The sequence below is a fragment of the Ochotona princeps genome, chromosome 2 (genome assembly GCF_030435755.1).
Source record: "Ochotona princeps isolate mOchPri1 chromosome 2, mOchPri1.hap1, whole genome shotgun sequence".
In the NCBI taxonomy this organism is placed as follows: domain Eukaryota; kingdom Metazoa; phylum Chordata; class Mammalia; order Lagomorpha; family Ochotonidae; genus Ochotona; species Ochotona princeps.
Window position 1 is genome coordinate 43,131,031 of NC_080833.1, and position 10,263 is coordinate 43,141,293.

Below are 10,263 nucleotides of genomic sequence, written 5' to 3' on the forward strand. Positions count from 1 at the left end.
GGAGTCAGGAACCAGCAGCTTTATCTAGGGACCAAGCCCTTGGGCCACATTCTGCTGCGTTTCCAGGTGCTTTAGCAGGAAGCTGGATCAGAAACGGAGCAGTTGAACCAATGATCCAATATGAGGTGCCAAGACCCCAAGCCCCCTGAGTAGTTTTCTGATTCAGACAGACTCCAGGCTTTCCAGTTTAACTTGATGAGGGGACAGCAGGGAGCAAATGGGGGCCCAGGAGCTATGGTCCCCCAATGCTGAGCCATGTGTACCACCCCTTTGCTGAATTCTGCTTTTTTTTTTTTCTGTTAAAGATGTATTTATTTATTTGAAAGGCAGAGTTATTAAGAGGAGGGAAAAAGAGAGATCATCCATCTACTGATGGCTGGGAGAAGCCAGGAGCCTGGAACTCCATCTGGGTCTCCCAGGTGGGTGCAGAGGCCTGAGCTCATGGGCCATTTTCTGCTACTTTCCGAGGTGCATTAACTGGGAGCTGTAAGTCCTGCTTTTCTGTCCACCTCTATCCATATCTCTTGAGCTTGCAGATGACAGAACCTGGACCAAGTCTCTCTGATCTCAGCTAGAACTCTCAAGTGTTACAATATATTTGCTGGGGGCACCAATCTCAATAAATTCTCCTCAGTTTAATGCAACAAACACCAACTGGGCACTGTGGCTGCTTTTCTTGGTGCAGAGTGCAGCATGCAGTGAGGAGGAACTGGGGCTACCTGATGCATCCTGAGTGGCGTCTGACTGCTGAGCCATAGCTCCAATTCCCAGCTCCACACCCACCCCTCACCCCGTTCCCTTTCCTCATCTCTCTCGTCTACTTTTTTCAGCTCTCCTAGCTCATATTTCATCTTCTGCAGCATTTTTTCCTTTAAGTCTTTGTTTTTGCCTTTCTGAAAGAAGTTTCAATTCAACCTGTTCTTGATTCTGTATCTGCTGTATCCTTTTTTTAAATCTTTATTGGAAAGTCAGATATACAGAGAGGAGAAAAGACAGAAAGGAAGATCTTCTGTCCGATGATTCACTCCCCAAGTGGCCATTATGGTCGATGCTGAACTGATCTGAAGCCCCTCTGAGTATCTTAAAATCCCTTTGTTTGATATTATTGACATTCTTCTTTTCTTCAATAAAATTATTTTGGGCCAGGCAAGTGGCCTAGTGGCTAAAGTCCTCACCTTGAATGCACCAGGATCTCATGTGGATGCCAGTTCTAATTCCGGCAGCCCCACTTCCTATCCATCTCCCTGCTTGTGGCTTGGGAAAGTAGTCGAGGACGGCCCAAAGCCTTGGGACCCTGCACCAATGTGGGGGACCTAGAAGAAGCTCCTGGATCCTGGTTTCAGAATGGCTCAGCATCAGCTATTGCGGTCACTTGGGGAGTGAATCATTGGATGGAAGATCTTCCTCTGTGTCTCTATTCCTCTTTGTATACCTGACTTTGCAATAAAAATAAATCTTTAAAAAAATAATTAAAATGATTTCATAGTTTCTAGTCATAGGTTCTCACAGTCCAACAGTCTCCAAATGAATCAGTCATCTGGAGAGCCTTTTTTTTTTTAAGATTTATTTATTTTTATTGGAAAGTCAGATATACAGAGAGGAGGAGAGACAGAGAGGAAGATCTTTCATCCTATGAGTCACGCCCCAAGTGAGCGCAATGGCCGGTGCTGCGCTGATCTGAAGCCAGGAACCAGGAACCTCTTCCAGGTTTCCCACGCGGGTGTAGGGTCCCAAGGCTTTGGGCCGTCCTTGACTGCTTTCCCAGGCCACAAGCAGGGAGCTGGATGGGAAGTGGGGCTGCCGGGATTAGAACCAGCGCCCATATGGGATCCCAGGGAGTTCAAGGTGAGTACTTTTAGCCACTAGGCCAAGCCGCCGGGCCCTGGAGAGCCTGTTAAAAGAGATTCTTGGAGGGGCCAGTACTGTGGCATGGCAAGTTCAGCCTCAGCCTATAGTGCCAGCATCCCAACCGGTTCGAGTCCCAGCTGCTTTACTTCCACTTCAGCTCCTTGCTAATGCACCTGGAAAAGTGGTGAAGCATGATCCAAGTGCTTGAGCCACTGCACCCACATGGGAGACCCAGAAAAAGCTCCTGGCTTCAGACAGGCTCAGTTTTGACCACTGCAGGCTTTTGGGTGTGAAATTGCAGATGGAAGATTATTTTTCTCTCTCTGAAACTCTGCCTTTCAAATGGATATTTTTTATTTACTTTTTATGATACAAGTCCATAGGCTCTGGAATTTTCCTTACCTCCTTCCCCAAATCCCTCCCCCTGCACTGATTTCCCCTATGTTATTACAATAGTATACTCTTTCATAAGTAGTCATAAGCCTATCATTCTGCTATTTAAGTGTATTTTGACATTGTGGGTATGGACAACGGCAGAGAGTCCAGCATCCTATTGCCAAAATATATTTAACCATTTCATTGGGAGTCCATCTTTGATTTGAATGCATACTGTATTATATCTTCATATCTGGATATTATAGCCTATATTACACAGTTACTATACACTTCTCTTAAATGAGAAGCCATAAAACAAAATCAGCAACAGGAAGAAAGTAAAAATTTTACAGTGCCATGAAGTTAAATAACCTGCTATTGAATGACCAATATGACACTGAAGAAATGAAAAGAAAATAAAAACCGTCTTCAAAAAGTGATGCTACTGCACGACCTGTGAGACAGTGAAGAATTTAATACAAGAAACTATTCTGAAGAAATGAAAATAAAAACAAAAATATCAAAACCCATGAGATTCAGCAAAAATAGTCATTGAAAGGGCTATTGATCTTATATTTTGTTTGAAGTTTGCTCAAATAAATCTTAAAAAGAGAGATTCTTGGGGCCAGCGTTGTTGGGGCAGTTAAGGGTGAAGCCGCTGCTTGCTTCACTGACCTCCTCCACTTTCAACCCAGCTAGTTCGCTGCTAACACACCCGGGGAAACAAAAGTTGGTCCAAGAGATTGGACCCTGCACCCACAAGGAGACCTGACTGGGGTATCAGGCTACCTGTGTGAGGATGGATCCAGCAGATGGAAAATCTGTTTGCCTCTCTATTTCTCTGAAACTATTTCAAAGAAATAAATCTAAAAGCAAAGACAGCCACTTCCCAGCTTCTGGAGTCACAGCCTCAGAATTTCAACCCAATGCATCAGGGTTAGGTAGGGCATTTGCTTTTCTTTCTTAAAAAAAAAAAAAAAGGTTTATTTTTATTGGAAAGTCAGCTATACAGAGGGGAAGAGAGACAGAGAGGAAGATCTATCCACTGATTCACTTCCCAAGTAGCTACAACGGCTGGAGCTGAGCCGATCTGCAGCCAGGAGCCAGGAGTCTCCTTGGTCTTTCCATGCAGGTGCAGAGTTCTCAACTGGGCCACATGCAGGGAGCTGGATGGGAAGCAGGGCCACCAGGACACAAACCCAGCTCATGCAAAGGGAGGACTTTAGCCACTAGGCTACCTCGCTGGCCCGACATATGCATTTCTGACAAGTTCCCTGATGAGGGAGCTTTGTCAGGAGTTGTCCTTGGGAAGACAGTGGACAGTGCTGGTGCCCTGTCCAGTTACCTTTTACTACACATGCTTCAGCTGCCAGCCGCTGTTCATGGCTCACACATCTCACACATGCTCTTTTCCTGAGAACTGTCCTCAAATGGCGTGTACTGACTTACCCAGAAATGCCCGGGGAGTGACTTCCCTGACCCGAGGTGGCCCACGGCCAGTGGCTGACGGATCTGGCGTGTGCCAGCCTGGTCCCTCCACGCTCCAGAGCTTCCGTGTGAGATCAGGCCGAGGCTGGGCTTTGGCTTCACTTTCCCCTCATTCCTGTCTTGTTTTCCTCCAGCATTTTTTTAATGAATCACTCTCAGGCTGGCACAGTGGCCTTGCGGCTGAAGTCCTCACCTTGCACGCAGCCGGGATCCCATGTGGGCGCCGGTTCTAATCCCGGTGGCCCCACTTCCCATCCACCTCCCTGCTTGTGGTCTGGGGAAGCAGTCAAGGATGGCCCAAAGCTTTGGGACCCTGCACCCGCGTGGGAGACCAGAGCAAGTTTCTGGCTCCTGGCTTCAGATCGGCTCAGCTCTGCCCCTTGTGGCCATGTGGCGAGTGAACCAGAGGATGAAAGATCTTTCTGTCTCTTCTTCTCTCTGTAAATCTGATTTTTCAATAAAAATAAATCTTAAAGATTTGTTTGAAAGGCAGTTGCAACAAGAGAGAGGGAGAGACAGAGATCTTCCATCTGCTTGGTCTCTTCCCAAATGGCTGTAACAGCTGGAGCTGGGTAAATCAGAAGCCAGGAGCCAGGAGCCAGGAACTTCTTCCAGGTCTCCCACACAGGAGCCATCCTCCAATGTTTCCCCAAGCCATAAGCAGGGAGCTGGATATGACGTGGAGCAGCTGGAACACAAACTAGGTTGCAGGTGAAGGATTAGGTAATTGAGCCATCACTCCAATTATCTCCCCCCTTTTTTTTCTTTTAAATAAAGATTGTTTATACTTAAAATATAGCATGAGAGAGAGAGAGGGAGACAGAGATAGGTCTACGATTTGCTAGTTCATTTCCCAGATAGCTGCAACATCCAGGACTGAACCAGGCTGAAGCCAGGAACTAGGGACTTCATCTGAGTCTCCCATCACCAACAGTGGCCTTAACCCTCAACTGTGGACCCCAGCTGTGGTCTTCTACCTCTGCATAATGATGTTGTTTCTTTCATTGCTGGTTTGATAGGCCCATCTTCGCAGGATGCATCTGTCACTTCCGGCATCAGTGCACCTTCTAAGACCCCATCATTTGCATATCCAGCTGGAGCAATACCCCCTTATACTTCCTTGTACGAAGAGGTGAAAGCAGGAGAGAGCTCTTTCCACCACAGATCCTTTTTTTCTCTTCCATCATGTAATGTGTTGGGTTCTTGTGTGTGCTTCCTGCCGTGGAGGTTGGATGGTCCTTCCAATTATAGTTGACATTCTCAGGGCCTGTTTTTCTTTCTAGTTTATAAGCAATTCTCTGGTTCATTCATGTTGGGTATTTCTGTGTGGGATGACCTATACACATGCACGAAAGCATGTTTACTCCCTCACTGCAGAATAAACTTCCAACTTGTACATGATACCAGTCTCTATTTGGTATTCGTATCTCTGTGGGAGAAAATAACATGGATTTAAAATTAATGCATTCATTACTCATCAAAGAAACCTACAGCCCTGTTCACACTGGTCCAGGGATTGTTGGAGAAGACTTTCATAATTGCCACATTAAAACAATTTATTTATTTATTTATGATTTGAAAGTCAGATATACAGAGAGGAAGAGAGACAGGGAAGAAGATCTTTCATCCACTGATTTACTCCCCAAGTGGCGACAATGGCCAGAGCTGAGCCGATCAAAAGCCAGAAGCCAGGAGCTTTTTCCAGGTCTCCCACATGGGTGCAGGGTCCTAAGATTTTGACCCATCCTTGACTGCTTTCCCAGGTCACAAGCAAGGAGCTTATGGGAAGCAGGGACATGAGGACATGAATCCTGGCCTGTGCAAGGTGAGGCCTTTAGCTGCTAGGCTACCATGCCAGACCTCATAATTACCACACTTTGTAAAATTTTTAGCTCTGGGAGAGTGTATGACAGCTCTCTGCTTCTTCCTTCACCAAGACCTTGACTGTGCAGGACTCAGGAAATGCACGCATGCATACTGTTATAATGTTAAGGGTTCTTTTTTTATTTTTCCTTATTTATTTATTTTTGGAAAGCCAGATTTACAGAGAGAGACAGAAAAATCTTCTAACAGCTGGTTCAATCCCTCAGTGGCTGCAATAGCCAGATGAGCCAACCCGAAGCCAGGAGCCAGGAGCTTCTTCTGGGTCTTCCACACAGGGTTCCAAGGCATTGGGCCATCCTCTACTGCTTTCCCAGGCCACATGTTGTGAGCTGACCAAATCTATCCCAGAAATGAGTCAGAAGCAGACTTTTAGAAGCTCTGGAATCTTTATCCACCAGCTGGCACCGACAGGTGGACTGTCCCCTTGCACCCCATGTGGAAGAGGGGAGCAGCCCTGGTCAGCTGTGTTCAAGGGCTCTTAAGCAATGATCATCTAATTAACTAACAGAGCACTGGCACATCATGCAAATCATTCAATCAACCAAGGTTACATCAGCGCACAATACAAATTATCTAATCAATTATAGTGGCGTGGAACATGGATACTCTATCAGTTTAAGCATTATGCACTTTAAACTACTCAATCAGTAAGTCACATCCCACCTAGTAGTGAAGAACAGAACCAGGCAAACAGGTGCTCCCAATTCCATTTACAGAAAACAATTTGGGACAATCAGTTTACTGCCCCTTGTCAAAAAAAAAAAAAAAAAAAAAAAAAAAAAAAAAAAAAAAAGCATGCTCCCTCATGCATGCATGCTCTTTCTGCTCTCTGCTTTCTCTCCCTTCCCCATGGCTGCTCCTTCCACTGGAACGAAGACCTCTGTGCACCTGTTGCCTCTGGTGTCTTGGGTTTGTGGTGAAAATTCCTAACAAGACTAGGATGGCTTAGAAACTTCTGGCTTCCCTGTGGCCCAGCCCAGTCCCTTTTGCTGCCATTTGGAGGAGTGAAACTGGATGGAAGATCTCTCTCCCTCTGTAACTTTGCCTTTCCAATAAAAAAAAAAATCTTTTTTAATCCCCAAAGATTTCATAGTATAAAGATATAGATATAAAGGAATATAAAGTGTTCATTCAGTCAACAAAACAGAAGCAAAAACCTTTGTGCCTTGATTACTCTAAGTCCAGAGGCAAAAAGTAAGGCGTAAAACAGCAAAACTGCCTGCCCAGGTGTTCACATTCCAGGGAGGTCAAAAGACAATCTATGCAATCTACATGACAAATAAGCAAACTAGACAGTGCCAGACCTGGGGCAAGTCAGTGACCACTCCCACCATCTGTTTCTGGAACGGGTCAGTTGTGGCTTGGCTAGTAAAGCCACCACATGTAACCCTGACATTCCACATAAGCACACCTTGTTTGAGGCCTGGCTACTCTACCGTTTTTTCTTACATTATTTTTACTATTTTTCATGATATATATTTTTCATCTTAGATCTATGACTGTGCAGGACTCAGAAAATGCATGCATGTATACTGCTGTGATGTTAAGGGTTCTCTCCTTTTCTCTGTAAATCTAATTTTCCAATATAAATAAATTAATTAATTAATTAAAGGGCCTGGCACAGTAGCTTAGTGGTTAAAGTCCTCACCTTGCATGCACTGGGATCCCATGTGGGTGCTGGTTCATATCTCAGCTGCTCTACTTCCCCTTCTGCTTGTCTGGGGAAACAGTAGATGGTGGTCCAAATACTTGAGACCCTGAACCTGCATGGGAGACCCAGAAGATGCTCCTGGTTTTGGATCAGCTTAGTTCTGTACGTTGTGGCCACTTAGGCAGTGAACTAGTGGATAAACAATCTTTCTGTTTCTCTTTTGCTCAAAGCTTTGGGACCCTGCACTTGCATGGGAGATCTGAAAGAAGCTCCTGCCTCCTGGCTTTGATTCAGCTCAGCTCTGGCCATTGTTGCTGTTAGTTATTTAAAAGTACTTAAAGTTCTTACGTTATTATGTGCAGCTAATTCCTGCAGCCTGGTTCTTTCACCATAAGCCAAAAACACCAAACGCAAGGAGGTACTTTAGGAGAAGTGGTAGGAGGGTGACAAGAAAAAGGGGGAAAGAGTAGGGAAGAACAGATAGTGGGCAGAGCCACACCTGGGGGCTCTTCATGCCATTCAGGTGAGCCCACAAGGTGGGGGGGGATTGGGAGGGATTGAGAGCAGGCCCCAGGCGGTTGGTGTTTGAGACTGTCACAGGATGATTGGTAAGTGGACCGGGTTGGGGAAGGGGTTCAGGAGAGATTGGGGGTGGGATTCTCAGGTGAAATGCTAGGTTACATCTGATTGGAAGGGTGAACTGGTGCGAATTTCTTGAGTTGTGAGGAGCCGGAAATGACACTGGGTCCAGAGTGGACGTTCAAATAACTCCTTACAGATGCCACTTAGGAAGTGAACCAGCTCTCTGTCTCTCCTTCTCTCTGTAAATATGACTTTAAAATAAATAAATAAATAAGTAAGTAAATAAATAAATAAATGAATGACTTCCACCTGCTCATTCATTTCCCAAAGTGCGCAATGGCCAGAGCTGAGCCAATCAGAAGCTCCCGGAGCTGGGCCCTGCGGCTTGGCCTAGCGGCTAAAGTCCTCACCTTGAAAGCCCCGGGATCCCATATGGTCGCTGGTTCTAATCCCGGCAGCTCCACTTCCCATCCAGCTCCCTGCTTGTGGCCTGGGAAGGCAGTCGAGGACGGCCCAAAGCCTTGGGACCCTGCACCCGCGTGGGAGACCTGGAAGAGGTTCCTGGTTCCCGGCATCGGATCGGCGCGCACCGGCCCGTTGTGGCTCACTTGGGGAGTGAATCATTGGACGGAAGATCTTCCTCTCTGTCTCTCCTCCTCTCTGTATATCTGCCTTTCCAATAAAAATCAATAAATCTTTAAAAAAATCTTTAAAATAATAATAATAATAATAATAATAATAATAATAATAATAATAAAGGAAGTCGGAGCTTCTTCTGGCTCTCCCAACAGGTGCAGGATCCCAAGGCGCTGGGCGATGTCCCACTGCTTTCTCAGCTCATATGCATGAGGCTGGATAGGAAGTGGAGCAACCAGGACACGAACCAGCGCCCATGTGGGATGCCGGTGAGGAGTGGTTCGAATATCAGTCATGGAGACTGAAATCATGCCATCTTGGATCTGGCACCATTTCCTGCTTCCCCTTCCCCACAGCTTGTGAAATTTGCGCTGTTCTGGTTACCCATCAATCAGATGAAACCTGGCGCCTTAACTGATAACCTCACTCATCAATCTGGCCCCTCCCCCTAGTCTCCATCCACCTACCTGTGGCTCAGATAATCTCAGCCACAAGGCCTGGGGACCAGCACACAGCCCGCGCAGCCCTTCCCTTCTCTTTTCCCCTCTCTCCTTCCTTCCCTTCTTACCTGACTCTTCCCTGTCCTCCTCCATCTTGTCCCTTCCCCTGCCCTGGCAGTCCCCAACCTGCCACCGAGGCAGGAGATGTGTCCCTTCCAGTTTTCCCCCCCTCCACCCCTGCTCCTGTTCCTACCCTGCTGGAATAAAGGGACCTCCTAATCTCATCGTGTCTGGTGTTTCAGCTTGCGGTAAACTAATTGTGAAAAGAGGACTTGACTGGGAATTAGCTGCATGTAACAAAGAACTTGAAGTGCATTTAAAATCTAACAATGCCATACGTGGAGGTGGAACATTAGCCAGTTGAGCCAATGTGCTGGCCCTATGATACATTTTCGAAGGTATAGAGTTTCTCCTCTCCCTCCCCATGTTCCCTCTCACCATTTCACCCATATTATTGTTGTGGGGAATTTGACATGAAAGACAACAGCAACCTCGTTTCTTGTCTCATGTGAAAGAAGAAATTTCATGCAGATAATTTCAGTGTGAAAAGCAAGAGCTATTTATGAGAGCGTGAGAGAGTGGACTCTTGTCAGTGGGAGGGGGCTGCAAGGGAGGAAAGATCCAGGAAAACAGTGGATACAGCATCTTATCCACCATCTGAAGGAGGAGGGCAAAGGGTAGGGAACAAAACGGGGAGCTGATTCGAAATGGGCAGGAATGTCTAGCACCTTGCTCAGAATAACAGGACACCTCCAGGCTCCCTTGTGCCATTCTGATAAGCTGGAAATTCAGGAACTGTATCACTGACAGCAGCTTGGAGATGGGGTTGAAATAGGCGTTGGCTCCTCCCTCTACACTGATTTTCTCCTTTTGCGCTCCTTCAAGGTAAACTCTAGAGTTCTTCTAAGGAGAACTTGCCGTTGGAAGGGTCAAAAATGGGGAGAAGCAAAATTTTGTTTATTTTAAGATTTATTTATTTATTTTATTGGAAAGACAGATTTACAGAGAGAGGCAGAGACAGAAAGATCTTCCATCCACTGGTTCACCCCTCAAGCTGCTGCAATGACCAGATGAGCTGATTCAAAGCCAGGAGCCAGGAGCCTCTTCTGGGTCTCCCACATGGGTGCAGGGTCTCAAGATTTTTGGCTATTCTTGACTGCTTTCCCAGGCCACAGGCAGGGAGCTGGATGGGAAGTGGGGCAGCCAGGACATGAACTGGCACCCATATGTGATCCGGGTCATTGAGCCATTCATGCTGGACCCAGGAGTGGGGACATCTTAACAAGTATTGAGACACCA